This window comes from Lepidochelys kempii, chromosome 14 (assembly GCF_965140265.1).
Source record: "Lepidochelys kempii isolate rLepKem1 chromosome 14, rLepKem1.hap2, whole genome shotgun sequence".
NCBI classification, from domain to species: domain Eukaryota; kingdom Metazoa; phylum Chordata; order Testudines; family Cheloniidae; genus Lepidochelys; species Lepidochelys kempii.
The window spans coordinates 43,054,926-43,082,347 of NC_133269.1; positions in this window are offsets into that span (position 1 = coordinate 43,054,926).

Consider the following 27,422-nt stretch of genomic DNA (forward strand, 5'->3'; position numbering starts at 1 on the left):
ACTGACTGACTCAGGGCTCTCCTCTCAGACACTTGGGGATCAGCCAGGGGGACAAGGAGCAGAGAGACACCCAGAGCCATAATCCTATATTAATTCACCCACCCGGGGATCCTCCTTATGCTACGTAGCAATGCAGCCATGTAAGACACTCAAATCACGGCAACTAGCAAGGTTCCAATGTGGGACCTTTAGCACCAGCCTGTCCCACTGGTTGCTGGAGGAGGAACTCTGAGCTGGAAATAAGGAGTGGGCTCTTCTCCTGTCTCCAGGAGGCATCCACTGCAGGGAACCAAGCCAGCCCCACTCCCTGAGCTGTGTCATGCCCTGGCACAGTGCCCTTACCTCCCCCACTCTGGCTGTATTTTTGTAGCCTAAGAGCCTGCTGTCCTGGTGCCAGTCAAAGCACCAGAGATCTTCCGCCTCACGTATGGTCAGGCCTGGAAGAGAGAGAGAGAGAGAGAGACTTTTCTCCTCATTCTGGCTGCAGTTCCAGTGTCCTTCCAATCCCATTGGTGGCTCCACAGTGGAGTGGAGAAGACCAGAGGCAGAGAGAGACTTGTCCTCTAGCTGGGGTCAGTCGGAGAGAAATGGTCTGGGGTCCCATTATCCACCTGTGGGCACTCTCAGTCCCCTCTTGGGTTGCGTGTCCCAGCTGGGTTCCTTACCCCTCTGTCGGAGCAGCAGCTGGTAGAGCCGGTAAGTCCCCTCCCTGGCCTGCCGGCTGATGTCCTTGTCTGGATCGCTGACAAATAGAGCCAGCTGGGCCACATGGTGCCCCATCTTAGGGAACTCGGCTGAGATCTAATGGAAGGGAGAGGAGAGGGGACTCCATCAGTATTTTCCTGTCAGCTCCCTGTCCCCCCTGGGCCAGAGGGCTCCTTCCCCTTAGCCCCTCTGCAGGAGATGCTGGGGGAGAGGAGCTTGAGATCGACCCTTCATTTGCTCTGCTGCCAAGGGAGCCCGGAGCTGTTTTGGGATGCCAAGGGGCTGGAGCATGGTCCCCTTAAACGCCCAGGGACAACACTGAACCAGGACAAGAAGAACTTGACTCAAGCCGAGCTCAGTCCCTGCTCTGACTCTGCCTCCCCATGAAGGACCCTCCTAAGCCACGGCCCCGGCAGCAGCAGATCCTGCAGACCGCCGGAGCCAGCCCGCCTCCGCCGGGAGCCAGCAAGCTGGGGTCGGAGGTCACTTACGTCAAACTCAGGGAGGGTGACTGTGTATCTGAGCAGGGCTGTGCTGCTCCTGATGGCCCTGGCTCGCTCCTGCGACACCCTGGACACGACCCAGAAGTTGACATGCTGTGGGGAAAGAAGGCAGGTCAGACTCAATGGCCAGCTGCACCTGCTTTGCAAATGAGCCCCATGCCCCCCCCCCCCAGGGGCCTGAGACATTCTGCACAGGGGGGAATATCTCAGGCCTTGATGGCAGAGCTTTAGAAGGGGATTCTTTCCCCCAGAACACAGCTTGTACCTTGCAGGTCACAACTTGTCAGCATCTCTCTACATTGGGACAATGTTCGGGGTTGGGGCTGGTCCCATCTTCCCAGAACTCCTGATTCCTGAACAGTTCACCAGAAAGAAGACTGAACCCTCGCCCTTCCCTGCTATGCAAATCCTTGGGGGGGTGTAGGGAGTGACTGAGAGCACAATCCCCCAGGAATTTCAGAGCAGATCAGAGGGAAGGGCTGATTCCCTGGGGTCCTCCTTGTTTCTCTAGGAAGGAACGTGTGCCTCTTCTCTGAGAACCATCTCCCAAATCTCATGGGGGGGTGTGTTGAAGGGGCGGGAGAAGGGTGGGTTTTCAGACTCTCACTCCCCAAGACAGCCAGGAGCCCTGTGGTTCGTGCTCCGCAGAACCAGGCAGAGCTCTGGCTTGAAATCCCAGCTCTTTCCTCTGTCCCTCAAGAAGGAAGGACCTGACACTGCATTGCACTGACCTCCCCAACCAAGGACGGCCTACTGGGGACCCAGCTAGGAGGACAGAGTAGAAAATGGATCTTCCAGGCTCTCCTTACCAGTCCCCCAAAGAGTTCAGGTAAAATGGGGCTCACCTCCAAGATGAAGTGGAGCCTGTCTGTGTCTGGGGACTCTGCCAGCAGATTCCCCAGCATGGCATCCAGGACCTCTGGGATGACTTTGTGCAGAGCCTGCAAAGCATGGGTCAGAGTTAGGGAACCTGAGCCTACACCTGCCACAGGATGGGAAGAGGGGTCTCTGGGAAGCAGAGGGGGGGAGGGATAGCTCAGTGGTTTGAGCATTGGCCTGCTAAACCCAGGGTTGTGAGTTCAATCCTTGAGGGGGCCATTTAGGGATCTGGAGCAAAAATTGGGGATTGGTCCTGCTTCAAGCAGGGGTTTGGACTAGATGACCTCCTGAGGTCCCTTCCAACCCTAACCTTCTATGAATCTATGAAGCACTGGGGAGACACCCAAACACATCTCCTGGCCTCTCTCCTTCACATCCCACTGCAGGCAATTCGCAAGAATTGATGACCCCTGGACCTTTGATCCATGAGCTTAGCAGGTCTCTGCAGAGGGCCTTGTAGGCAGAAGAGTATGAAACAGCCAAGTTGCTATGGATGGAAGCTGGGTTTCTGGGCAAAACACGGCTTATGAAAGAAAGAAAGAAAGAAAGAAAGAAAGAAAGAAAGAAAGAAAGAAAGAAAGAAAGAAAGAAAGAAATCCCCCAGAGAGGGGTAATCTCTTCCCTGCTGGAGGGAAGGATCCAACCCTGCAGCTTGTTCCATCTCCGCTACCCCACCCCTAAATCTGGAGCTCCAGCGAATCAAGGGAGCAGGACCGAGGACCACTCTGGAAGAGGAGGAGGATGGAGGAGGAGGAGGTACCTGGATGCCGGTGGTGTCCTTCTCCGTGCCCAGGGTGAAGACGGAGTGAAGGGCAGCTCGCAAGAGGTGGGTCTCTAGGGCTGGCTCCAGGGCAGGTTTCATGGTGCTGGCAAGAGAGAGGAGCTGGGATTAGACTGTGCAGTACGGGGGTGGGACTGTCGCCAACACGGACACCAACCCACAGGGACAGAGGCACAGGCTGGCGAGAATGGAAACTGAGGCACTGAGCTCGGGAATGACAAGGCCAAGGCGTCCCAGACAGACAGTGGCAGGACAGGAATAGCTCCTGTTCCCTGGAGCCTGCTGCCCCTCCTGTATCTGAGCCCGGGAGTGAGCCCCTCCCCAAGGCCCCTGTCATGTGATGGGAGTGAAAAGAAGAGCCCCGCCAGGAGAGAGTGACCCTTCCCTCCCCACCATCTCTGCCAGAGGCGCCACTCTTGGGAGGTGACTCCCAGCCTTGGGCCTGAGCAGCACTGGGGTGAGGGGAGCCGGCGGGGTGGGGGGTGGGGCTGTCTCCGTACCAGAGGTTGCCCACTGCAGCCAGGGAGTGGGCGAGGACGGCGCTGGGTGACGAGTCGTCGGGAAGCTCCTCGATGAGCTCCTGTGAGACGCGAAGGAGACAAAGGAGCGTGTGAGATTCAGGCCCGACTGACACCTCCCAGTGAGGAGATGACACAGCCAGTGCCCCACATGGCCAGCGGGATCCCTCTCCTCCCGCCAGCTGCCGTATGGCGTGTCTCACTCACCACGATCCTCTTCGCCACAGCCGCCTTGCAGCAGCGCGGCTCCAGCGTGTCCTCCCCTCTCTCCCGTGCAGCCAGACATGCGGGGTAGACGGCCTGAAGGAACAGGAGCTGCTGCCCCTCATCCTGGACCCACCAGGAGTGGGGTATAGCGAGAGAGAACCTGTTAGTGAGGGACCTTCCTGCCCCACCCACACCATCTCCAGGGCTCAGGCCTCAATGGGGGATTGTGGGGACCCGCCTATTCTCCAAATCCCCCCCCAACTCCTACGCAAGCAGGATCAGGAACGGGGACAGTGCCTGTGGGGGGAGACGACCTCGGCTGTTGTGGGACAAACACCCCCATTTTGGGGGTCCCACATCATGATGTAAAAGGACCCCATTAGGGGTGGTAGATCAGGAGGGACAAGACCCTCGAGAGGGGGTGGGGATGCTGGGAAGGGACAGGGCCATCTTGGTTCCAGCCCAGGTGGGGAACATTTGTACCTTATCTCTGCACTGGAGCTGCTCTCGGATGACCTTGAGAGCAGCTTCATCTTTGGCCACGTCCACCCCTTCCTCCTGCTCCGAATCCAGGGGGGTCCCTGCACCCAGGAGAGAAGGGAACAGGGTGATGCCTGCTGCCACTTGGGGGGTGGACGGGGGCGTGGTGGGCAGAGCAGGATTCAAGACCCCCCTTCCCACCTCAGGCACCCAGGGCAGATGGGACCCCAAACCTCCCTCTCAGGGATGCCGTCAGCCCCCAACAGCTGCCGAAGCCCAGAGCAGAGCCCCCCTCCCCTGCCCAGGACCCCAGGGGAGGGGCCTGTTCCCCCCGCCCGGAGCTGCAAGGACCAAGGTGGCAGCAGCTCTTCACGCCCACACCCCCAGGGCCCCGTGCGAAGGGGCAGCTGTGTGACGGCTGCTGCTGTCCGTGGGGGTCGCGGGGCTCAGGCCAGACACCTGGGCTGGGGACCCCCCCCCGTCTCCCTGGGAGAGCGTCTGGGCCCAGGGGGTTCACATCCCGTCCTCAGCCCTCCCGGAGCCCAGCCTGGCTCCTCACCTGGCACAAAGCAGTGGCCTCCATCGGCCTGGCTGCTGCCAAAGACCCAGGTGCTGCCGCGGTCCCAGGCTGAGCTGCCGGTGCTGGGCCAGGGACCTTCCCCCTCCTGGCCGGCGGGGGCTGGAAGGGCCTCAGAGACCGGGCAGGGCGAGGCCTCCTGATGGGAAGGAGGGCTGGGCTCCTGGGGCCGCTGCTGCCCACACAACCAGCCGCAGAGCCACCCTGCCCGGCGCCCCTCCTGGGCTGGGTCCTGTCTGCAAAACCGCAGCCTGGGCCAGCTCCACCGGGGCCTGGTCGGGGCCGCTCCCAGCTCGGCGCCTGCGCCGGGAGCCGGGGTCCTTTTCCAGAAGGCCGGGCACTTCCGCCGTCTGGGCTGGACGGGAGCTGCTTCCCCGCCAGCGGGGACGCAGGGCTTGCTCTGCCCCTCGGGAAGGCGGCAGCTGCTTCCCTCAGGCTCTGGGGTCACCTGCAGAGCCTTCCTCCGCAACATCCGCAGGAGCCTGGCCATCCTGGAACCGAGCGGGGAGCAGGGCTGAGTCTGGGCTCAAGGCAGCCTTTCACTCCTGGCCCTTTTCCGTCCCTCCTCCTCCCTGCTCCAACCACAGCCGCCCCCTCTGCCCCCACAGGAGTGCAGGGAGTGCCATCTACACACACGGGCAGGAGTTCATTGCACGATCTGCTCCCAACGTTCCCACTCGTAATCCCTGCTGCTGCAATATCCAGGAAGTCTCATCCTTTTCCAGCAATGGGGTCAGTCCCAAAGACCATCGCTTCCTCTGGACAAGCAGCCCCCTCCTGTCATCCCAGGCCACACTCCCACCCAGGCTTGAGAAGGAAGAGAAACCAGGAGTCCGGACTTCTCCTGGGAAACCATTCCCGCGTCAAAGTCACAAAGACCCTAGGCACAGGAAGACCAGGGCCCTCCTCGTTCCCCCTTGATTTTCCCAGCTCAGAGACTGTCAGTCTGGGGAACAGTGTCCCACAAGGGAAGGGCTGGAAGCCCCATTGCTGGAACCTTTCCAAACACACTGGAGACGGCTCTGGAGAAGCCCCTGCCCTGTCTAAGAGTGAGGGGCTCTTGGGGGCTGATTGCAAATGAAATCCCCCTTTGGAGGTATTCTCTCTGTTTCTGCCTCTCCCCACACAGACAGGGGAAGCCACCGTGGAACCCGAATGCCACTCACGTGCTCTCAGTGATGGTATGATGGATGGCGGATGTTCAGGGTCAGCAGACGTCCCTCGCCCTCCTCCTCACTCTCCAAGCCCAAGGCAGGCTGGAGAGGGTGGTGACCTCAGGAGTTACCCTGCCCAGCCAGCAGGCAGGGTGATGACACGAGGGCGATCGACTGGCTGTGAAAAAAAGAGTCTGTCTCATTGCCAAGGGATGGAGAAACTCAGCCAGCAGCAGGGGGGAGCAGAACACTGCCCTAGGGCGGAGGAGACAGCGACTCCAGGATCCTGACATCCCAGCACTTCCAGAGCGCAGGAAATAAGGTGTGAACATTTTCATGGAAACCGTTTTCTGTCAGAAAACCCATTGAGGCGAAACCACTTTGTTTCTTGAAATCATAACAAGTAAGATAAAATTCTTTGCAAAAATATTTGTTTGCAAAAGAAGAGCATCTCCTGTTTGTCACAGTGCATTAAACTGCCTCGTCGTACACAAAGAGGAGACACAATGCTCTGGAAAATTAGACGAGATGCTTCAGTCTGAGCTAAGTAGTTGCTGCTCTTCACAATTTCAAAAGAATAAAATGCAAATCAAATCGAATATTAGGTCATAATCTGCTATGGCTCAGTGTGATAGGACACCCCCGAGTCTGCACTGCTCCGAGTGACACTCTTCAGTGGATCCCCATCACCCACCCATGGCGAGGTAGGTGGGAGAGGATTGTTAGTTGTCCTTGACAGAAGGAGAAACGAAGGCTGAGAAAGGAGCAGGGACTTGTTCAAGAGGATCATGAACTGCTCTGAGACAATGAATGGAGAGCAGCGTCAACATTGGTCAAACATCTAACTAGTTGTGACTTATTTGCTTGGTCATAAAAGAGAGCAACAAAGACCAGAGTCAATAGCCCCCTCCTCAGCCAATCAAGGTTGAGACTTTGAGGGGTGGGAGGCTAAGAGGTCACACCAAATAGCCCAAAGAATGGCCCAGGTCACCACCGAGGGGATCACTCTCGGAGCACTAGTCCAGTCTCACCTCTCTGTGAGGGCCTCCCACAACCCCCATCCCCACCCTTGCTCCACCCACAGAACTCCTGGTGGTGGGAGGAGAGCAGAGGAAAAGGACAAAGGAAGCAAGAAGAGAAAGGTAGGAGGGACAGAGGAAAAGGAAAAACAAATAGGAGAACCCCCAATGTCCCCAGTAATTCTAAGGGACAAAGTCCTAGGTCGGAAATAAAATGCTGCCCCTACAATCTAGTGTTTTCCTTTCCTAAAAATCAGCCGGCACCTGATGGATCAGACTGAACAGGTTCCAAACCTCTCCGAGGCTCTTACCTTCTATACAGGGACGTCTGTTTTTGAGCAAAACTACGAAAAGAAAAGGAGAAAACTCCGAAGAGGGTCCTCCTTGCGCTCACGTAAGTGCAAGTGAATGCTCTCTCAGTCCTCCAGGGGAGACCTCGAGAAGGAGACGTGCTGAAGCAAAGCCACAGGGATCTCCGAGGTGGCCCCTGTCCTGCCCCCCTGTCCTGCCTGGCTGATGTCAAGACCTCTCTGTGAGATCATCGCCTCCCCACCACCTTTGTCCAATCGGCTGAGGTCCTGCCAAAGGCCCTTGTGATGTCACTGCCACACCCACCCCTCCTTTGCAGTGCTGATGTCCTGCCCCTGTCCAGCCACACCGGATGTTTGAGCTGCTTCCCCTGGATCACCCCACGCAATGAGCGTTCATTGTGGGCTCAAGCCAAATACACAGTAAAACTTCAGAGGCTTCTCCCCATGCAACGCACAGTTTTTCATAAATTAGCAGACATTATGGACAGAAGAGACAATTAGAGCATGTCTTCTGACCCCCTGCATATCACATGCTTTCTGTAGAGCATAGGAGCTAGTTTTTGACTACACATGTTCCAGAAAGGCATCTAGTCTTCATTAGAAGACATCAAGAGGTGGGGAATTCCCACCACTTCCCTTTCTAGTTTGTTCCTTTGGGGATTCATCCTCACGGTTGAATATGTGTGCCCTCTTTCTCATATGAATTGGTCTCTTTTGAGTTTCCAGCCACTGGGTCTTCTTATGCTTTTCTCTGCTAGATCCATGAGCCCTTTCATACACGATAGTTTCTCTCCATAAAGTCACTTCAACACTTCAATGACGTCACCTCCCGATCTTTTTTATCATCTAAACAGGCTGAGCTCTTTCTTTCAATAGCTCCCTCGCAGGCATTTTTCTCCAGCCCTCAAAACGTTTCATTGCTTTTTGCTGCCCCATCTCCAATATTTCCAAATCTTTTTCAAAGGTGGACGCCAAAACTGGATGCAGGACTCCATGATCCGTCTTCCGCATGGTGTGTCACCTCCCTGTGCTCCTCATTGCTCTTTTCATACATCTAATGATGGCTTTAGCCCCCTTCACCACAGCATCACCCTGGGTGCTCTTGTTGAATGGCTTGCCCAGCATGGCCCCGAAATCCTCTTCACAGTCAGTGCTTTCCTGGGTACACTGCCCCATTCTGTAGGTGTGGCCTGCATGCTTTGTTCCAGCGATAGGACCCTTCCTTTGGTTCTTTTCAAAGTGGTTTTCTTTGAATGGGTCCAGCTTCTCAAGGGATCCGATTGCTCTGTGTCACTGCCCTCTCCTCATCATTAATTACCACTCTGCTAGTATTTTATCACCCACCAATGTTAGCAGCAGTGATTTTTTTATTTGGGTTGCAGTTCCTTGATATTTATTTTCAAGAATTAGTCCTTGAGAGCCGCTTCATATCCCTAGTGCCCAGAACCTGTTCCTCACAGCCCAGCGAGAAAAGGCCGCGCAGCCCAGCTGTGCCGTAGGGGCTAAGCACAGAACTAACTTCGGAGCTTGTGCCATCCATAGCTTCTGAACAACATGTGGGGGTCATCAGCTTAGAAATACACTCTAGACCGGTAGCGTAGACAGGCCCCAAATGTATCTAAGTGTCCCGCCTTGAAAAACAGGAGAGAAAAAAACATAACCCTGAGTAGCGTTATTTTATAGTCGTGGAAACTGAGGCACACAGAAGCAAAGAGATTCGCTCATGGTCAAAAAGCCAGGAATAGAAAACGGCAGATCTGCTGATAGTCAGTCCCGGGCCCTAGCTGTGTTTGTCCTGGCCTCTCTGCTTCAGCTCCAGTGACAACCCGAGTCGAGGTTTTCTTCGTCTCCGTGTCCTTTAACTTCACGTCACTGCAGAAGAAAGATTGTTTCTGAGCAGCTGGCTCTAATGCATGGAGATGTCCTTCCAGAAGACGTGCTCTGGCTCAGTCCCATGTCGTGGGTTTCCTGGAGGAAGAGCTCGGTGACGTTCTAGGGCCTGTGTTACACAGAAGATGGACAGAATGGTCCTTTCTGACCTTCATTTTTTTCTTTCGCTCGGAGGATAACGCTGGACATTTTCTCTCATTCACTTTCCTTTGGAATAATTTCAATCCAGTCCAAAGGATTTCCTCTTCCATTGTGTCTTCAGCACCTTTCCTGGCAAACAGTTACTGTTCGAGCCCAGGTTTCCAGTTTCAGGCTGTCCCAGGGTGAGATGGCCATGAAAGGGGTAGTAGCTGAACTGAACCTCTCCCCAGGTGAAGGGAATAAATTACGGGGTTCACGTGAGAAGGAGCAGCATGTAACTAGGATCCAGGCCTGTTGGGCGATATAAGAGCAGCCTGTGCTCAGCCAGGAGAGAGACCCGCAATGGGAGCAGGCCTGGGAGGGGCTTAGATAGTCCTTTCAAGGCAGTTAGGGTACACAGTAGGGGATGGAACAGCCAAGCTGCTAGGGTCGGGAGCTGGGCCTCCTGGCAGAGTCCAAGAACGAAAGCACAGCATCTGCCAGGAAGGGAGTCCCCACAGAGGGACACTGTAATCTCCCAGGGAGGGAAAAGGCTCTCACTGCCATTTCTTAACCTCATGGGGTGTTCTACTGCTCCGTCAACCCCACCCGTATTTCAGCATCTCCAGGTGCCTGAGGGAGCAGGAACCAGAGGCCATCCTGCAGCTGGGACAGAGATGGAGGTTGAGGACCTACCTGCCCGTGGTGACCATGGTGCAGGACAGCCCTCAGAACATGCGAATGCAGCTCCAGATCTGGGAGCAGCTTCCCTTTGCTGGACGACACCTTGCAGGTTGCGGGGAGTGAGACAGGCACTAACTTTTGGTAACCCTCAGTGGGATCAGAGGGTAATGGTTTGTAGAAAGTGGTGTTGGAGAGCTTTACAAAAACTAGGCAAGCCATTTACAACACACACTTTGCTTCTCTACAAAAGAAAAAGGACACTAAACCATCTAAACTACTACATGCCACAAGGGGCCACAACAGTGGTTCCTTTAACCCACCCAGCAATATTGTTAATCTATCCAGCTCTAGTCTTAGCCCAGCAGAAGAAGCTGTCCTATCTCGGGGCCTCTCCTTCTCCCCCCTACCCCCACGAACAGGATACAGTTCTGTGGTGACCTAGAATCCTATTTTCTACGTCTCCGACTCAAGGAATATTTCCAACACACCTCTGAACAGCACACTAACTCACAGAGAGCTTCCTACCAAGACTACAAAAAGAAGGATTCTGGGTGGACTCCTCCTGAAGGTCGAAACAACAGACTGGACTTCTACAGAGAGTGCTTCCGCTGACGTGCACGGGCTGAAATTGTGGAAAAGCAGCATCACTTGCCCCATAACCTCAGCCGTGCAGAACACAACGCCATCCACAGCCTCAGAAACAGCTCAACATCGTAATCCAAAAGGCTGATAAAGGAGGTGCTGTCGTCATCATGAATAGGTCGGAATATGAACAAGAGGCTGCTCGGCAGCTCTCCAACACCACTTTCTACAAGCCATTACCCTCTGATCCCACTGAGAATTACCAAAAGAAACTACACCATCTGCTCAGGAAACTCCCTGAAAAAGCACAAGAACAAATCTGCACAGACACACCCCTAGAGCCCCGACCAGGGGTCTTCTATTTGCGACCCAAGATCCATAAACCTGGAAATCCTGGACACCACTTCATCTCAGGCATTGGCATCCTGACAGCAGGATTGTCTGGCTATGTAGACTCTCTCCTCAGGCCCTACGCTGCCAGCACTCCCAGCTATCACTTCAATCTCTCTGGTCACTTTCCAAGGAACTCCCCACTCCGAGACCCTGGACACTGTGGCCTGCAAATGCAGGTGGGGAATTAATTACTGACCTCGGTGGCGTTCAGACTATGTCCTGAAGCATGGGATTGGGACAGTTAGCGCTGGCCACAGTGTCTAGGGTCTCGGAGTGGGAAGTTCCTTGGAGAATTCCACTGGGTGGGAGACTCATCTGTGAAGGGAGGGGGTGGGCAGGAGCATCTCATCAACCCAAGATTGGAATAACTGAAGTAATGTTCCTTTTACATGGAGCCTCAGCTCCTTGGAACCTCTGCAAACGCTTTAGCCACGTAGGAGTAGCCTTGGATGGCAGTGGGAGGGCTCAGGTGCGTACGTGTTTGCAGGATGGGCGCTCAGGGCAGTCCCTGACGCCTGGGCAAAGTGGGTGTGAAGAGCCACTGTCTGGATTTGGGAGCCTGCCTGCACACCGAACTCACTCGGCGCGGGGTGCATGACTGCAAGGCGCTGGGCTGGGGAAAATCAGCCCTGGGTGGTTATTTTGAGTAGAAAAGCAGAGCCACTTCTGGGGTCTTTCAGCTTCTAATGCCCTTTCCCTTCTGCAGCTGGATTTCAGCGTATGATAAAATCCCTCTCAATGCCAAGTCAGTGCCATAAATCACTGGACTGGGTGCAGGAATCAGTAGGCAACGTACTCTGGCCTGGGTTATGCCAGGGCTCAGACTAAATTATTGTTCCCAAAACTTTTAAAAGCTGAGCCCCCTCCTCAAGGCAAAGAAACCAATCGTGCCCCTCACCCGTCAGCAATGTGTTCGCCACCCCACCCCCCATTTTCATGGACACATCTTCAAACCCCACCCTTCCCACCACGGCTAGCCCTTCCCCACGCTTCAGGAGACGCTGGAGTAGATGATCCTAACCGTCCCCTCTAACCTTTAAGACCTGAGGGACCCCATCCCGGAGCATCTTAAAAATCACAGTTCCCAGACTCTGGAACAGGGGCTGCTTTGCCGGGCTCACCTTTCTCCCTCTGTCAGGTTGGCCGATGGGGATAATGAGCCTGGAGATCTCATTCCCGCTGCTCTGAGTGGTGCCCATGTGCACACGACCCAACTCAGCTCTTACTGTATCCCAGGAACGTCTTCATCTTCTGGGAGCCCCATGGCAGCAGTGGGATGATTTAACGGACTCCCTTAGTCATGGGGCCTTTCTCTCGCTTTTTTTGTTTCAGAGCCAGCGTCCTGGAATCGTCTCATGGTGCGTGGAGTGGTGGGGGTGGTGGGGGAGCTAGTCTCACTATACGAATGTGGGTTTTGGAAAGGTAGAGGGAAAGCGTTTGCCTACCCGCGACTCGTCTTCAGGAAGCTGCTGACTCATCCCTCCCCGCAGCCTGGAAGTCCGCAGGATTCACAGGAATCTGAGCTCCCCGCAGTGTGTGACAGGGACGGGGTCCAGGCCCAGGGAACCAGAAACAGGAATCCAGACCCAGCCCTGGAGAATGGTGAAGGAGACCTGCTCATGGAGGACAGACGCTTCACCCAGGAACCCAGAGGAAGGGATCCATTAGGTGGGGACACGGGTGTGGCCCAGGAAACTGGAGTAGCATTGCCAATCCTCCAGGGTGACCGGGAGTCTGCAGGAATTAAAGATTAATTTTTAATTAAAGATCATGTCATGTGATAAAATCTCAGGAATCCGTCCAATTAAAATTGGCAACCCTAAACCGGAGTGGCGGAGAGGGACCCATTAAATGGAGACAGACATGGGCTAGGGAACCAGCTAGAAGAGCTGATCCCTCTTACGGTGCCTCTCAAATGGTGGGGACTAAACTGGGCGAAACTTTTCATCTAAACCAATTTTAGGTGAAAAATGCAGATTCAGCAGTTTGCGAATTCGTATCCGGTCTGCTGAATTGTTCACGTCCAGCCCCTCCCCCCAGTTCTTAACAAGTCGAAGCATTTCGTTTAGACACTTTCCAAAGAAACCATTTTGATTTTTCAGTTTGAAACAATTTTTTGTTTAAAAATGTCCTTCAATTTTATTTTAAAAATTCAAAAAGTTACAACCCTTGACATGTTTCTGGGTTTTGTTTTATTTTTAAGCTTTTTGGTTCATCAAAAATTTGGAAAAAATTTAGTTTTGTTCAACCAGAAACCAGTTTTTTTCCATCTCTTTTTTGAAATTGCCAGCGACCAAAAATTCTGTTTGCCCAGCTCCAGGGGCGGGTGAGGATTTTAGCGGTAATAGTAAAAAGAAAAGGAGGACCTGTAGCACCTTAGAGACGAACCAATTTATTTGAGCATGAGCTTTCGTGAGCTACAGCTCACTTCATCGGATGTAATAGTGTGGGTCTCCGAGTCTCCTTGTTGCTCAAAGTTTTCTTACTGTTACAAATTTATTTGGGATGAGGGCAGGATGGGCAAAAGCTACCTAAAAGTGGGGGGGCTGCTGACAGCCAAACTGTGGCCCAGCCCCTGTGCCACCCCTTCTCCTTGAGGTCCTGTCCCCTCAAACCGCCCCTTTCCCTGAGGCCCCCACCTCATGTTGCCTTTCTTCCCTGAGCTCCCACTTCACACCACCCCTTGCCCCCAAAACACCGCCCCCCCTCCCGCTCCCTTCTCTTCCCCCTCATCCAGTCGCTCACACTTATGGCCAGAAAAAAGTGGTGGGCCCTGGTCTCCCCTGGATGAGAGTGGGAGAGGATGAAGAACTCCTTTCAAATATAACTCCCCCCCGCCCACCACCACCTCACAAAAGCACAATTTTGCCAGCAACAGCAAAACATGCACCTAACCAACCCGGGCCAGTCACGCTGTGTTGTGTGTGACATTCCAAATTTTTGTTTAGTTTTGGTGGGAAAAACTCCATGTTCTCTCTCAAGTGGGCAGAGAAATCCCAAATGTTTTTTTTTTTTAAATGGGAACTCTTTTCAAATGATCAATGTAATCCAAAGTGGCATTTTTAGTTAAAAGGTTGCATTGTGAGTGTAAAACCATTTTGACCAGCTCTATTACTGTATAACAAGATGAGTTTATTTTTCATGCTGCATTGTTTGGGCCACGTTCCAAGTGGTATTTCAGTTTTTGCACCGCTCTTCTCTTCTTGTGTCTGCCCCTCTCATAAGCTGTGGCCTTAATCTTGGCCCTGGAAACCCTTATGTGCATGTTTAACTGTAAAGACTGCTGTGAATAATTCCATTTCAATGGGACAACTCTGAGGTCGGGTTTAGGCTACGGCCCTATATCAGTGTAACTATGTCATTTATTTAATTTTCTTTCTTTTATATGTGAAAATTATTGAGAGCTTAAAGCAGGTAAAATACATGAACAGGTTCAGACAGTCCAAGTTTGTCAGTGCAAAGTGACAGCAGAGAAGTGGTATCTGCTAGTTTTCCATAAGTCTCTCAGGGTTACCCAGGATAACTTTGGGGATCTCTGTCTTGCCTCTGCAATGTTCCCTGAAAGTGTCCAAACAGCTCAGAGATGCAGAACCATTCCCTGGATCCATGCTTATAGCTGTCTTCCCTGGAAAGCAGTCTGGCAAGTGTTCCTGTCAGCTCATTGCTAAGTTATCTGCCAAAACGCTAGAGTTTTCAGGTGCCTAAGTAGCTCCTGGAATCATGGTGAACTTATCCTCCCCACCACCACCAAAATTTGAAATGGTGCCCCTGAGTGCACGGGACACTACCGTGCTCCCCCCAGAGGAGCTGCATTAACAGGCAACTCTGCAAGTTCTCTGCATGCCTCTGCAAGTGACCCCCATGCCTCTCCATTTCCTTGGCCACATGTATCCTGTCCCCATGCTGGCGGCTCATCCAGAAAAAGAAGGAAAGAGCTCACCACTGCAACCACCTGAGGGATGTGTTGGGGTGAGATCAGCTGGTCAAAGCAGGCAATAGGGACAGAATCGGAGACTTGAAGCTCCTCGAGTGACCTCTGACCTTTCCAGACCTGCCCTTCAATCAGACACAGCCATTGTAAAGTTGAATGTGATAGTAACTAGACCCATTTTAAACCCTTCACCACACAAGACAAAGCCCGTAGGATTCATCATTAATGATTTATTTCTCCTCCCCTGGATTCCTGCAGCCACCAGCCACCTTGGAGCTTTCCCTCGTCTCTCCCAGGCTGGGCTCACTCGATGGCAGGAGCTCAGCGGAGGGTCCAGCTTTGCTCTTTCGCTTCCATTCTTCACGTCTTTGGGTGGCTGCATTTGCAGCTGAGCAGCCTGATGGAAACACTGAGTCCTCTGTCTCGGCAGGCAGGCCCAGCAGCCAAAGCCAAAGACTCCCTGAGAACAGGGGCAGGTTTGCCTCAACTCTCAGGAGTGGAGGCTGGGCCCATAGGGTAGGGTTACCATATTTGAACTTCCAAAAAAGGGGACACTCCGGGGTGGGGTGGGGGGAGGAGTGGTAGCCCTGCACCCTATCTACTCCCTCCCCCTTCCTGCCCCCTGACTGCCCCCCACAGAACTGCCAACCCATCCAACCGCCCCCGCTCCTAGTGCCCTGATCGCCCCCTCCCAGGACCCCGTCCTCTATCTAAGCCTTCCTTCTCCCTGTCTCCAACTGCCCCCTCCTTAGACCCCCCCACCCTAACTGCCCCCCTAGAACTTCCTCCCCTACCTGTCCCCTGACTGCCCCGCCCCCTATCCGCACCCCCGCCCCCTGACAAAGCCCCGGGTCTCCGACACCTATCCAAGCACTCCCTGTCCCCTGACTACCCCTGCAGAACCCCCGACCCATCTAACCCCCCCCGGCTCCCTGCCCCTGACTTCCCCCCTGAACCTCCGCCCCATCCAACCCCCCCTGCTCCCTGTCCCTTGACTCCCCCGACCCCTCTTCATATGCCCACCCCCTGACAGGCTCCCTGCAGAACCCCTGACCCATCCAACCCCTCCTGCTCCCTGTCCCCTGACTGTCCCTTGGGACCCCATGCCCCTTCTCCAGCCCCCCGGCTCCCTTACCCTGCTGCTCAGAGCAGTGTGTCTGGGGTGCGGAGCCAGACACAGTGCCGTGCTCCCCCGCAGAGCACGCAGCTCCCCCCCCCCGCCCCCGGAGTGCTGCATTGGGAGGGAAATCCCGGACCTTTTGAGAGTTTTACAAATTCCTCCCGGAGGGCGATTGAAAACCCCAAAAGCCGGACATGTCCGGGAAAATCCGGACGCATGGTAACCCGACCACAGGGACTCCAGGATCTGCAGCTGCTGCCACCTCTTTGGTGAATCCTCCGACTCATCACCAACCAGCTCTTCCCCATTCTGCCAGCCGGCCCCACGGTCTGACCATGCAGGAGAACAGAAACCCTTTAGGACAGCAGGAGAGTCTCCTCAATGCCGCACTCTTTGCATGGCTTCCCGCGGTCACCGGAAAACATGACTACCCTGCCCCAGGAGTCTCTCAAGGAGATGCCGGCGCAGTCAGTGGGCACCCACTCGTGATGGTCTCGGGCAGTGGCATTGCAGAGGGAGCTGAGCAGACCGTCCCTTCCGTGACTTCCTGAATTGCTGCCAGGGTGGATTCTCTTCTGTGCTAGAGAGAATCCCCGAGGAAAAGCAGCCGTGGTAGGGGAGGGGGCAAGACAAGCTCTCCCCCTGAGCCCTTGAATAGCAGGCAAGCAGGACTCTGGGAGCCAGGGATCGGTGTGTCTTGCTGGGAGAGCAGAGCTGGAGAGCAGAAAAGGGCACTGGAGGAATTGTAGAAAAGTCAGTGTCATGGCCGGGTCATGGGCAGCCAGACCTAGTGGTCAGAGGCAGAGTCCACACTCACAAGACAGGAGTCGAGAGTCAGCTGGGTCAGGACACTGGAAGAGCAGAAGCAAAAGACCAAATTGCGTTCAGCACCTCAAGTCAGATGAGTCACCCCGAGTCCGCATGCCAGGAAATCAAGCCTGGGGAGTGGGAGCAGGAACAGCCAACACATGGTCCAGAGGGGGCAGGTGGGCACTCGGGTGTTCAGACAGCTCCTTGTTCCTACTGCTGGTTTAAGGAGGTCCCGGGGGCCGATTAGCTGCTCTGGGACTCTGCCAATGGGCCTCAGGGATGGAGCCTCAAACTGGATCTGGACTTCGTCAGTCCCAGATAAGCAGTTTTTCGTAGGCTTCCAGGTGGCGTGCTGGAGGGCGGCTGCTCCCAGGAACCCTGCAGACCCGGGTTAATGACCCATGGGTCATGACAGTGAGTGATCTCTCCCCGCTCAAACCTCCTGCGCCAAACAGTCTCCAGGGTCCCGGACACATCCTCTGAGAATAAAAAAACACAGTCATGAGGACAAAGAGGCTATGGAACAGGAGCCCCCTCTTTGTTGCAACAGCCCCAAGTGCCCGGAAGAGTGGACGGTTCTTACCTCCAGGAGATGCCTGGGATCTTCCATCTAAGCCTCAAGGGGACCCCTGTTGCTTGGTCTGACAGGAGGAGATCATCTGTCCCCACTGCTCCCTGCACTGGGCTGGCTGCAGCACACATCTGTGTAAGAGGCTGGGCCAGAGAGATGTTACAGTCAGGGTCCAGGCAGCCCAGAAGGAGAACAGAGGGTCTGAAACCAGAAGGCGAAGCAATCAAATCCGCGGATTCGACAGAGAAGCTTTGTACCCTACAGGGACATCAAAGAAGGTCTGTTAGGAAAGCTGAGATGTTAGTCTGGAAACTGCTAAGGCAAAGATTGGGACTTGTTAAGATTCAGTTTTAGTCACTACAAAGTGTGTTGTGTTTTGTTTGTCTGTTTGAAATTTGTCTCTTTCTCTTGCTTAGTGTCACTTAAATCTCTTCTTTGTTACTGTGCTTCCCAAAGCACCTCAGCGTTGTGTGTTCGAGTGAAGTGTGAGTCTCCAGCCTACCCAACAGGCTGAGCTGTGCCCTGTCTCTGAAGGTAGCGAATAATTTCTGAGCGGTGCTGGGCCCAGAGTCCAAGGGCAGTTCACCAGACATCTCCTGTGAAGCCCAAAGAGACCAAAGGAGCAGGAGAGATTGAGGCCCCACTGACCCATGGGAACTTCCCACAGAAGAGGCTACACAGGGCTCCAGACACAGCCAGCAGGATCCCTCCCACAAGCTGGGCCATGTCCTTCCCCTCCCAGCCCCACAGCTTCCTCCCCACCCCAGCCTCAGGAACCCCTCCCATCTCCCTGCTCTCCCCAACCACTCTCCAATACCAGGCTGTTTCCAGAATGGAAGCAGGCGCATACCAGAGTTCACTCACCGCTAGATGCTGGCCAGGCCTCGTGTCACCGCTTTCTCGCTGGGCTAGCAACCCCGCTGATACTCACTCTTGCAGTTTGTTGGCTGGGAACTCAGCCCTCCAACCAGGTGACTGGCCTTTCCTCCACTCCAGGTCAGAGCTGAAGGTTCGCTTGTCCTGCTGCAGGAAGTGGAGCTGGAGAGCGGAGATGTTATGTGAATGAGGCTGCATGATGGAGTTGGAGACTGAGGGACGGGAGCCTCCTCCCAGAAACGCTCCCAGGAGAACAGGTTTGAGGAGATCTCTGGGGAGCCTCTTGCTAGGAAAAAACAAGGGTGGCACATTGATGGAGATGTCTCTGTCCCAGGGATGGGGGAAGCTCCCAGCCAGGTTATGCAGCAGGGATCTCATTTCTCTCCCAAGAGACCCATATGCCCAAAGAAGTCAATGGCTCTTACCTCCATGAGGGAGCGGGGTCTTCCCTCTCAGCCTCTTTGAGAACTACCACTGCTTGGTTTCCTCGGACAAGGGACCTGCCCCCACTGCTCCCTGAGGTGGTTCAGCTTCTGACTGCAGCCATCTGGGAGGCTGTCAGACGCTCCAGGGCCTAGAAGACACGAGGGGAGGAGGCTCCTCTTCATGTCAGACTCTGAGAGCCCAGAGAAGGGCCGAAGGAAGAATAAAGGGCAGGAGATGAAGCTAGCCCTGATCCTCTGTCCCATCCTCACCTCCTCAAATGTGGAGCTTCCTGAGCTTCAGTTGGGCAGACAGTCCGTAGCCCTGACCCAAAGGTCCTTCTGCGCCATATGGGGCAGGAAGATCTCTGCCTGGGAGCACGGGGAATGGGCTGGGGGTGAGATCAAGGAAAGAGGGGAGGGGTATGGGTGGGAGGGAAAGAGCTCCTGCCCCAGATGAAGGAATTTGGGGGGCCGAGGGAAGGACCCGGCTCCACAGAGAGGGCAGAGAGTTTCTGTGAGTGCCAGGGGCCTCCATTTCCGCTTCCACTAGCCCCGCATTTACAGTGAGACAGAGCAATACCTGCAGCAGGGAGCGGGACTTGCTGAACAGGGAGGGGAACCTTTCAGAGCATCAGAGGAGCCACAGCCCTTGCAGCGCCTCGGGCATCTGGTGCAAGTGCCTGATGATGTGAAGCTGGCCCATGACCTTGGCTGTGACATCCTCGTGCTGCAGGGGAACGAGAACATGTCAGAGACGGAGACACTCCCCAGGAATCAGGGAGGATGAAGGGCACCTGGAACCAGCACCATCATTTCCACCCAGCAGCTGCTCATGTCTGAGTGGTGGATTCACCCTCCCGACCCCCAGGATGGAGGCTTGCTGTCCTCTCTAGTGACCTCTGGTGCCAACCCCCCTCCTTGTATGGTGAGCTCCTTCCACCTCCCCATCAGCGCCCCTGACAGCTGTTCCACCTCCAACCCACCTGGGGACACCGCTCAAGTTCGTAGAACCCTCTCCTCCACCCCCACCTCCATCCCCACCCAGGTAGGGCAGGGAGGGGGCTCTAGCAGGGTGGCGGGGGGCAGGAGGGATTCTGGCAGCAGTGAAGTGGGATGGGGAGAGGTTGAGACCTTTCCCCAAGTCACCCCAGTGCCAAAAGCTGAAGCCACAGGATGGCAACCCTGGTGAAGGGGGCATCTCCAGTCAGTCCTTGGCCTCCCAGGCTGCCAGGGATGGGAGCAACTCTCAATGGTGGCTCGGGTGACATGGACACTAGGCCATGGGGAAATGGGTGCAGCTCTGTGGGGCAGGAAAGGTTCCCAGAGGGCACTTAGGGGATTCTCCTGTCCTTCCCAGGAGTGATAGCAGAGCACCACATCCTAAGAAGAGAAGTCCATGAAGTCCAGAAGTCCCCACTAGGCTCCTTGCTACCAGGCCAGCGAATGGCGATCGGATGGGAATGAGGTCCTGGGCCCCACCCCAAGCTCCTGAGTCGATTGCAGCTGCTTACCGTGACCCCCATCAGTTGCTGGGCTTCCCCCAGGAGGGAGTAGACGAGCACCAGCCCAGCCTGGCTGACACGCAGCAGGGGGTCGTGGATAGCCAGCACTGCTGTCTGCAGAAAGGATCTTTTCTGCCCGTCGCAGAAGAATTTTCCAAAGACCTAGAACCAAGAGGACACGAGGCTCGAGCAGATTGCCCAGAGCCAGCCTCCAAGTCCTGGCCATACAATGGCATCACCGTCTAGTGCCCCAAACGGCGGGGAAGAGAGCTGCTGTGGCCAAGGCAGTTCATTCCCCAGGAGGCTTTCAGGGTCCCAGGGCTCAGGGAAGCCCCTTTATTAAAAGGTTGCAGGTGCTTAGGGACCAAAGCCTCCAGTGGCTCTTTCGGGAGGGCAATTTCTGGCAGGGGCCAGGATGGGCTGGAAATGGATCTCTAATGTGTGTGAGCAGGCCCACTCTGCTGTGCAGGGCACAGAGACAACAGGGGACCCTGTGTTGCTTCCAGCAGAGAGATCTCCTGCATCTCAGTGGCTAGAGGAGTGTGTGTGTGTTGTGGGGGGCGAGGGGGTTGGAGCTGACAGACCAAAGGTCTCTTCCCCCCAGCTTCGTGATTTCTCTTGTTGCTGGGAATGGCCTCTGCAGCTCCTTGGTTTCTTTAAGGGGAATCCAACCTGCAGCCTGACAAGGACAAGGAGACTCATGGCCCAGTCCCCATCCCAGACACTCCTTGGAGACTTTTCTTCCGCTGCAGCAATTCAGCTTGTGGGAGGCGGGACAAGCTCACACAGTCTCTCTCACGGGGCGTCTGTGGAGCAGCGTTCTGTCGATGCCCTTGTCGATCCAGGAGCCGCTCCAGGGCCTCCTCTGTGATGTTGTGGCAATCACCCATTTCACCTTGGACTCCAGGCTGGGGGCACTATGTTACAGTGTGTTCGAAGGTTTGGATATTCTCACCACAGTTTTGGGGCAGGGGCGGGGGAGGGGCGCGATGTCTTTGATTTTCTACTTGTGCAGCAAGTAGCCGTAATTTGGGTCAGTGACAATGTGCTTCTTTGGAACAGTGGCTGAGGTCCAGATACGCTGCCATTCCCTGGCCAGATCTGGAGACATGAGGGGGGCGCATGCGGTCCATATTGGCTCTGGAGCTCATTGTGTCCCCAGCCAGTTCCCAGACTGGAGCATTCTGCTTCCTGACTGCCAATGGAATTGGGCAAAGCCCACCTCCTTTCTCTGCTTCTCCAGGGTGCAGGGAATTAAACAAGGGTCTGATCAAGCAATCGTGAGTGACTGACTCAGGGCTCTCCTCTCAGACACTTGGGGATCAGCCAGGGGGACAAGGAGCAGAGAGACACCCAGAGCCATAATCCTATATTAACTCACCCACCCGGGGATCCTCCTTATGCCACGTAGCAATGCACCCATGTAAGACACTCAAATCACGGCAACTAGCAAGGTTCCAATGTGGGACCTTTAGCACCAGCGTGTCCCACTGGTTGCTGGATGAGGAACTCTGAGCTGGAAATAAGGAGTGGGCTCTTCTCCTGTCTCCAGGAGGCATCCACTGCAGGGAACCTAGCCAGCCCCACTCCCCGGGCTGTGTCATGCCCTGGCACAGTGCCCTTACCTCCCCCACTCTGGCTGTATTTTTGTAGCCTAAGAGCCTGCTGTCCTGGTGCCAGTCAAAGCACCAGAGATCTTCCGCGTCACGTATGGTCAGGCCTGGGAGAGAGAGAGAGAGAGAGAGACTTTTCTATTCTGGCTGCAGTTCCAGTGTCCTTCCAATCCCATTGGTGGCTCCACAGTGGAGTGGAGAAGACCAGAGGCAGAGAGAGACTTGTCCTCCAGCTGGGGTCAGTCGGAGAGAAATGGTCTGGGGTCCCATTATCCACCTGTGGGCACTCTCAGTCCCCTCTTGGGTTCCGTGTCCCAGCTGGGTTCCTTACCCCTCTGTCGGAGCAGCAGCTGGTAGAGCCGGTAAGTCCCCTCCCTGGCCTGCCGGCTGATGTCCTTGTCTGGATCGCTGACAAATAGAGCCAGCTGGGCCACATGGTGCCCCATCCTAGGAAACTCGGCTGAGATCTAATGGAAGGGAGAGGAGAGGGGACTCCATCAGTATTTTCCTGTCAGCTCCCTGTCCCCCCTGGGCCAGAGGGCTCCTTCCCCTTAGCCCCTCTGCAGGAGATGCTGGGGGAGAGGAGCTTGAGATCGACCCTTCATTTGCTCTGCTGCCAAGGGAGCCCGGAGCTGCTTTGGGATGCCAAGCAGAGGCTGGAGCATGGTCCCCTTAAAGGCCCAGGGACAACACTGAACCAGGACCAGAAGAACTTGACTCAAGCCGAGCTAAGTCCCTGCTCTGACCCTGCCTCCTCATGAAGAACCCTCCTAAGCCACAGCCCCGGCAGCAGCAGATTCTGCAGCCCGCTGAACCAGCCCGCCTCTGCCGGGAGCCAGCAAGCTGCGGTTGGAGGTCACTTACGTCAAACTCAGGGAGGGTGACTGTGTATCTGAGCAGGGCTGTGCTGCTCCTGATGGCCCTGGCTCGCTCCTGCGACACCCTGGACACGACCCAGAAGTTGACATGCTGTGGGGAAAGGAGGCAGGTCAGACTCAATGGCCAGCTGCACCTGCTTTGCAAATGAGCCCCACGCCCCCAGCCCCAGGGGCCTGAGACATTCTGCACAGGGGGGAATATCTCAGGCCTTGATGGCAGAGCTTTAGAAGGGGATTCTTTCCCCCAGAACACAGCTTGTACCTTGCAGGTCACAACTTGTCAGCATCTCTCTACATTGGGACAATGTTCGGGGTCAGGGCTGGTACCCTCCTCCCAGAACTCCTGATTCCTGAACAGTTCACCAGAAAGGAGACTGAACCCTCGCCCTTCCCTGCTACGCAAATCCTTGCGGGGGTGTAGGGAGTGACTGAGAGCACAATCCCCCAGGAATTTCAGAGCAGATCAGAGGGAAGGGCTGATTCCCTGGGGTCCTCCTGTTTCTCTAGGAAGGAACGTGTGCCTCTTCTCTGAGAACCATCTCCCAAATCTCATGGGGGTGTGTGTTGGAGGGGCGGAGGAAGGGTGGGTTTTCAGACTCTCACTCCCCAAGACAGCCAGGAGCCCTGTGGTTCGTGCTCCGCAGAACCAGGCAGAGCTCTGGCTTGAAATCCCAGCTCTTTCCTCTGTCCCTCAAGAAGGAAGGACCTGACACTGCATTGCACTGACCTCCCCAACCAAGGACGGCCTACTGGGGACCCAGCTAGGAGGACAGAGTAGAAAATGGATCTTCCAGGCTCTCCTTACCAGTCCCCCAAAGAGTTCAGGTAAAATGGGGCTCACCTCCAAGATGAAGTGGAGCCTGTCTGTGTCTGGGGACTCTGCCAGCAGATTCCCCAGCATGGCATCCAGGACCTCTGGGATGACTTTGTGCAGAGCCTGCAAAGCATGGGTCAGAGTTAGGGAACCTGAGCCTACACCTGCCACAGGATGGGAAGAGGGGTCGCTGGGAAGCAGAGGGGGGGAGGGATAGCTCAGTGGTTTGAGCATTGGCCTGCTAAACCCAGGGTTGTGAGTTAAATCCTTGAGGGGGCCATTTAGGGATCTGGAGCAAAAATTGGGGATTGGTCCTGCTTCAAGCAGGGGTTTGGACTAGATGACCTCCTGAGGTCCCTTCCAACCCTAACCTTCTATGAATCTGTGAAGCACTGGGGAGACACCCAAACACATCTCCTGGCCTCTCTCCTTCACATCCCACTGCAGGCAATTCGCAAGAATTGATGACCCCTGGACCTTTGATCCATGAGCTTCACAGGTCTCTGCAGAGGGCCTTGTAGGCAGAAGAGTATGAAACAGCCAAGTTGCTATGGATGGAAGCTGGGTTTCTGGGCAAAACACGGCTTATGAAAGAAAGAAAGAAAGAAAGAAAGAAAGAAAGAAAGAAAGAAAGAAAGAAAGAAAGAAAGAAAGAAAGAAAGAAAGAAAGAAAGAAAGAAATCCCCCAGAGAGGGGTAATCTCTTCCCTGCTGGAGGGAAGGATCCAACCCTGCAGCTTGTTCCATCTCCGCTACCCCACCCCTAAATCTGGAGCTCCAGCGAATCAAGGGAGCAGGACCGAGGACCACTCTGGAAGAGGAGGAGGATGGAGGAGGAGGAGGTACCTGGATGCCGGTGGTGTCCTTCTCCGTGCCCAGGGTGAAGACGGAGTGAAGGGCAGCTCGCAAGAGGTGGGTCTCTAGGGCTGGCTCCAGGGCAGGTTTCATGGTGCTGGCAAGAGAGAGGAGCTGGTGTTAGACTGTGCAGTATGGGGGTGGGACTGTGGCCAACACGGACACCAACCCACAGGGATAGAGGCACAGGCTGGCGAGAATGGAAACTGAGGCACTGAGCTCGGGAATGACAAGGCCAAGGCGTCCCAGACAGACAGTGGCAGGACAGGAATAGCTCCTGTTCCCTGGAGCCTGCTGCCCCTCCTGTATCTGAGCCCGGGAGTGAGCCCCTCCCCAGGGCCCCGGTCATGTGATGGGAGTGAAAAGAAGAGCCCCGCCAGGAGAGAGTGACCCTTCCCTCCCCACCATCTCTGCCAGAGGCGCCACTCTTGGGAGGTGACTCCCAGCCTTGGGCCTGAGCAGCACTGGGGTGAGGGGAGCCGGCGGGGTGGGGGGTGGGGCTGTCTCCGTACCAGAGGTTGCCCACTGCAGCCAGGGAGTGGGCGAGGACGGCGCTGGGTGACGAGTCGTCGGGAAGCTCCTCGATGAGCTCCTGTGAGACGCGAAGGAGACAAAGGAGCGTGTGAGATTCAGGCCCGACTGACACCTCCCAGTGAGGAGATGACACAGCCAGTGCCCCACATGGCCAGCGGGATCCCTCTCCTCCCGCCAGCTGCCGTATGGCGTGTCTCACTCACCACGATCCTCTTCGCCACAGCCGCCTTGCAGCAGCGCGGCTCCAGCGTGTCCTCCCCTCTCTCCCGTGCAGCCAGACATGCGGGGTAGATGGCCTGAAGGAACAGGAGCTGCTGCCCCTCATCCTGGACCCACCAGGAGTGGGGTATAGCGAGAGAGAACCTGTTAGTGAGGGACCTTCCTGCCCCACCCACACCATCTCCAGGGCTCAGGCCTCAATGGGGGATTGTGGGGACCCGCCTATTCTCCAAATCCCCCCACACTCCTACGCAAGCAGGATCAGGAACTGGGACAGTGCCCGTGGGGGGAGACGACCTCGGCTGTTGTGGGACAAACACCCCCATCTTGGGGGTCCCACATCATGGATGTAAAAGGGCCCCATTAGGGGTGGTAGATCAGGAGGGACAAGACCCTCGGCAGGGGGTGGGGATGCTGGGAAGGGACAGGGCCATCTTGGTTCCAGCCCAGGTGGGGAACATTGTACCTTATCTCTGCACTGGAGCTGCTCTCGGATGACCTTGAGAGCAGCTTCATCTTTGGCCACGTCCACCCCTTCCTCCTGCTCCGAATCCAGGGGGGTCCCTGCACCCAGGAGAGAAGGGAACAGGGTGATGCCTGCTGCCACTTGGGGGGTGGACGGGGGCGTGGTGGGCAGAGCAGGATTCAAGACCCCCCTTCCCACCTCAGGCACCCAGGGCAGATGGGACCCCAAACCTCCCTCTCAGGGATGCCGTCAGCCCCCAACAGCTGCCGAAGCCCAGAGCAGAGCCCCCCTCCCCTGCCCAGGACCCCAGGGGAGGGGCCTGTTCCCCCCGCCCGGAGCAGCAAGGACCAAGGTGGCAGCAGCTCTTCACGCCCACACCCCCAGGGCCCCGTGCGAAGGGGCAGCTGTGTGACGGCCGCTGCTGTCCGTGGGGTTCGCGGGGCTCAGGCCAGACACCTGGGCTGGGGACCCCCCCCCCGTCTCCCTGGGAGAGCGTCTGGGCCCAGGGGGTTCACATCCCGTCCTCAGCCCTCCCGGAGCCCAGCCCGGCTCCTCACCTGGCACAAAGCCGTGGCGCCCGTTGGCCTGGCTGCTGCCAAAGACCCAGGTGCTGCCGCGGTCCCAGGCTGAGCTGCCGGTGCTGGGCCAGGGACCTTCCACCTCCTGGCCGGCGGGGGCTGGAAGGGCCTCAGAGACCGGGCAGGGCGAGGCCTCCTGATGGGAAGGAGGGCTGGGCTCCTGGGGCCGCTGCTGCCCACACAACCAGCCCCAGAGCCACCCTGCCCGGCGCCCCTCCTGGGCTGGGTCCTGTCTGCAAAACCGCAGCCTGGGCCAGCTCCACCGGGGCCTGGTCGGGGCCTCTCCCAGCTCGGCGCCTGCGCCGGCAGCCGGGGTCCTTTTCCAGAAGGCCGGGCACTTCCGCCGTCTGGGCTGGACGGGAGCTGCTTCCCCGCCAGCGGGGACGCAGGGCTTGCTCTGCCCCTCGGGAAGGCGGCAGCTGCTTCCCTCAGGCTCTGGGGTCACCTGCAGAGCCTTCCTCCGCAACATCCGCAGGAGCCTGGCCATCCTGGAACCGAGCGGGGAGCAGGGCTGAGTCTGGGCTCAAGGCAGCCTTTCACTCCTGGGCCTTTTCCGGCCCTCCTCCTCCCTGCTCCAACCACGGCCGCCCCCTCTGCCCCCACAGGAGTGCAGGGAGAGCCATCTACACACACGGGCAGGAGTTCGTTGCACGATCTGCTCCCAACGTTCCCCCTCGTAATCCCTGCTGCTGCAATATCCAGGAAGTCTCATCCTTTTCCAGCAATGGGGTCAGTCCCAAAGACCATCGCTTCCTCTGGACAAGCAGCCCCCTCCTGTCATCCCAGGCCACACTCCCACCCAGGCTTGAGAAGGAAGAGAAACCAGGAGTCCGGACTTCTCCTGGGAAACCATTCCCACGTCAAAGTCACAAAGACCCTTGGCACAGGAAGACCAGGGCCCTCCTCGTTCCCCCTTGATTTCCCCAGCTCAGAGACTGTCAGTCTGGGGAACAGTGTCCCACAAGGGAAGGGCTGGAAGCCCCATTGCTGGAACCTTTCCAAACACACTGGAGACGGCTCTGGAGAAGCCCCTGCCCTGTCTAAGAGTGAGGGGCTCTTGGGGGCTGATTGCAAATGAAATCCCCCTTTGGAGGTATTCTCTCTCTGTTTCTGCCTCTCCCCACACAGACAGGGGAAGCCACCTAGGAACCCGAATGCCACTCACGTGCTCTCAGTGATGGTATGATGGATGGCGGATGTTCAGGGTCAGCAAACGTCCCTCGCCCTCCTCCTCACTCTCCAAGCCCAAGGCAGGCTGGAGAGGGTGGTGACCTCAGGAGTTACCCTGCCCAGCCAGCAGGCAGGGTGATGACACGAGGGCGATCGACTGGCTGTGAAAAAAAGAGTCTGTCTCATTGCCAAGGGATGGAGAAACTCTGCCAGCAGCAGGGGGTTCAGAACACTGCCCTAGGGTGGAGGAGACAGCGA